Source organism: Dendronephthya gigantea, unplaced genomic scaffold (genome assembly GCF_004324835.1).
Source record: "Dendronephthya gigantea isolate DGI-Jeju-01 unplaced genomic scaffold, DenGig_1.0 000162F, whole genome shotgun sequence".
Classification (NCBI taxonomy): Eukaryota; Metazoa; Cnidaria; class Anthozoa; order Malacalcyonacea; family Nephtheidae; genus Dendronephthya; species Dendronephthya gigantea.
The window spans coordinates 293,988-297,428 of NW_021163172.1; positions in this window are offsets into that span (position 1 = coordinate 293,988).

The following is a 3,441-nucleotide window of genomic DNA, read 5'->3' on the forward strand; positions in this document are numbered from 1 at the left end:
CATTTTTTGCCCTTAAACTGTTCTGCACCGCTCTTAAGTGGTGTAAGCATGTAAAACTCATGATAGATAACACCACAGCAGTAGCTGTAATAAATAACATGGGTTCTTGTCATAGTCGTATTTGCCGCTCTATGGGCTGCGAAATCTTGGAATTTTGTATAAAATACAACATTTGGCTTACTGCTACTCACATTCCTGGTTCGCAGAATGCCTTAACACGCAAAGAATCTCGTCATTTTCATAATCCAGATAGCAAATGGAAACCAAACCATTGTCATTACATAATGCGCTCAGTACGTTGACTTTTCACACTTAGATCGATCTTTTTGCATCACACTTAAATATAAAACAGTTTCCAACATATTGCAGTCTTATCCGCCAGATCCTGGAGCAGTGTTCGTTGATGCTTTCTCTATTTCGTGAATTGACTTGAAACTTTATTGTTTCCCGCCGTTTAGTTTTCTGTTACAGGCTGTAAAGAAAATAATTCAGGAGCATGCCAAGGGAATTTTAGTTATTCCCGACTGTCCCACCCAGCCTTGGTATCCTTTGCTAGCCTCTCTTCATGTTCCACCTCCTGTGGTCCTACAACCCAGTCACAAACTACTGAACCTCGGTCGGAAATCATCGAAAACAACTCATCCCCTTTGCAAGAAGCTCAAACTTTTGGTTTGCCATTGTCTGCGGCAACAACTACAACAACTTGGCTACTCGTTAAGACCATTAACATAATTGAATCCTCTTGGAGAGACAGCACTAAATCTCAGTACCAAGTGCATCTGCAGAAATGGTTAAAATTTTGTATGAAGAGGCACTGTGATATCATCTCCCCTCCCTTACCACGGACGTTAGATTTTCTGTCATCGCTGTTTGACTCGGGTTTGTCCTATCGCTCAATCAACTCGGCGAGGTGTGCTTTATCTTCTATTTTGCAATTAAGTGATAGTGAAGTCACTTTCGGACAGCTACCTATTGTTTAGCACTTTATGAAAGGTGTATTCGAACTGCGCCCGGCTCTACCACGTTACCAGACAACATGGGATGTTAGCAAGGTCTTATAGTTTTTTCGAAAGCAGCCTATACCTTCCGCGCTGACTTTGAAGGAGCTTACTGTTAAAGTTTCCTTCTTATTGACCTTACTCATTGGATAACGCTGTCAAACTATTCATCTTCTCTCTGTCGATAACATGATTCTCGTTGCGGACAAGTGCACTTTCCACGTCATGGAGAAAGTCAAACAGACACGTGTCGGAACTCATGTGAAACTCCTCGAGTTATTGAAATATCCGTTTGAGCCTGCGTCGTTACTTATCTCTTAGAGTATATCTTTCAAGAGAGCTGATGAAAATAGCCATGATAGAAAGCAATTGCTACTGAGTTATGTGAAACCGTATTGATCTCTTTCCAAAGATACTATATCTCGATGGATAAAGTCTGTTTTGGTAGCTGTAGGTTTAGATGTTAGCAAATTTAAAGGTCATAGTGTTCGAGCAGCAACTACATCCTTTTTAGCGTCCAATAACTGTAACATTAAGGATATTATGTTATCCGCAGGATGGTCGAATGAACAGACATTTCAACGGTTTTATAATAAACCGAGCGAGAAGGAATTTAATTTTGGCGCTTCGGTGTTAGAGTGCTATACAAACGTTAATTGTTCCAAGGATATATAATATACATCTTTATACATCGAGATGTCTTTCCACTTGGTTTTATCACGCTGGCTATAGTTAGAGTGGTTTGTGTATCTCTGGAGGACAAAGACCTCACTGATTGCTCTGAAATCTCGTACAACGTCACATGACTTAGGCTGATGACGAAATAGAATTGAAAATTAAACGAGACTTACCTGGAAGTTAAAGTTTGATTTGGCCTGGAGTGTGAGAGTTTTACGCCCCCTGTTCTCTCCCATTCCCTTACTTGCAGTCCACTCTCACACTCATCACGTCCGTGCGGTCTTTGTGTGGTAAAGGTCTAAAGACTGATTGGTGCATGCGCTCCACTCTCTCTCGTACAACTCTCACACTCCCGGCTGATGACTCATACAATCCAAATCAAATTTCAACTTCCAGGTAAGTCTCGTTTAATTTTCAATTTTATCTCATGTGGGATAAGATTTAAATTCAATGCCAATGATTCTCCATTTGAATCAAATAAACAATGATTTTCGTTTCCAATAACAAAGATATGTTCCGCATCTCTTTCAAGTGAACTTTCCTTAAAAAAACACAACTGTTTGGAAATTCAAGTATCCATAAGTGGCGGGTTAATAGTTTATTGAGCGTGTCATTTCAATACATTATTTACAAACACCTCTCTGAAGCAACGTTTACAAGTCCAATTACCATCCAATTTTTGGCGCGATTTTCGTCTTTTGATTGATGTGAACGAGCGAATAGTTATGATGTATAGGTGTTCTTATCTGAACAACCATGACTAAATCTACTCGTTTACATCTATCAAAGGAAAAAGATGACAGCAAAATTGCAAATTTAAACGTGTCTTAATACATGCACCTCTTCAATACAGACATCTCTCTGATATGAACATATTTTCAACTGCACAATTCGTCAAGTCAGGAATGGTTAAGATTCATCCTCTGCTAATGATGTGAATTATTGCAAGTGCGTGTGAAGAGATAAACTATTATGATATCAACAGCTCGTGTAACTCAGGTATATTTACTGCAACTGTTTATTCATTCATTTGGTCGATTATTCTCGTGAGAGCTAACTCAACTGATGATGTATGACTTTCATTCCTTCATGCAGACATCTCTCTAATTACAGACATCTCTCTATAAGACTCTCTCTATACACATCTCTCTAATACAAACATCTCTCTAATACAAAATCTCTCTATACAGACATCTCTGTAATAAAGACATCTCTCTAATACAGACACCTCTCTAATACAGACACCTCTCTAATACAGACACCTCTCTAATACAGACATCTCTCTAATACAGACATCTTTCTAATACAAACATCTCTCTAATACAGACACCTCTCTAATTCAGACATCTCTCTAATACAGATACCTCTGTAATACAGACATCTCTGATCTCTCTAATACCAAAATTTCTCTCTAATACAGACATCTCTCTAATGCTGGCACCTCTATAATACAGGCATCTAATTCCAAACTAACAACAATGATTCAGCGGAGTATAAAGACGAGCCAAAATTTAGGCCTAAATATAATGCATCACGTTAGGCATCGTAAGTGTTCGATGACGTCACATTTACAACAACCTGAGCCCACGACATACAATAAGCAGTATCTTTCATTCAAAGCATCGATACCATTTAGCGCATTCGCCATTACACGTTTTCTGTATAAAATGTCAAGTTGGTAAGAAGTGAATATTTTGGGGGTTTTCTTTGCTTTTTGTTCGTCGTTAAACGTTTGTTTCGTCTTTACACAAAGCAAAATTCGACC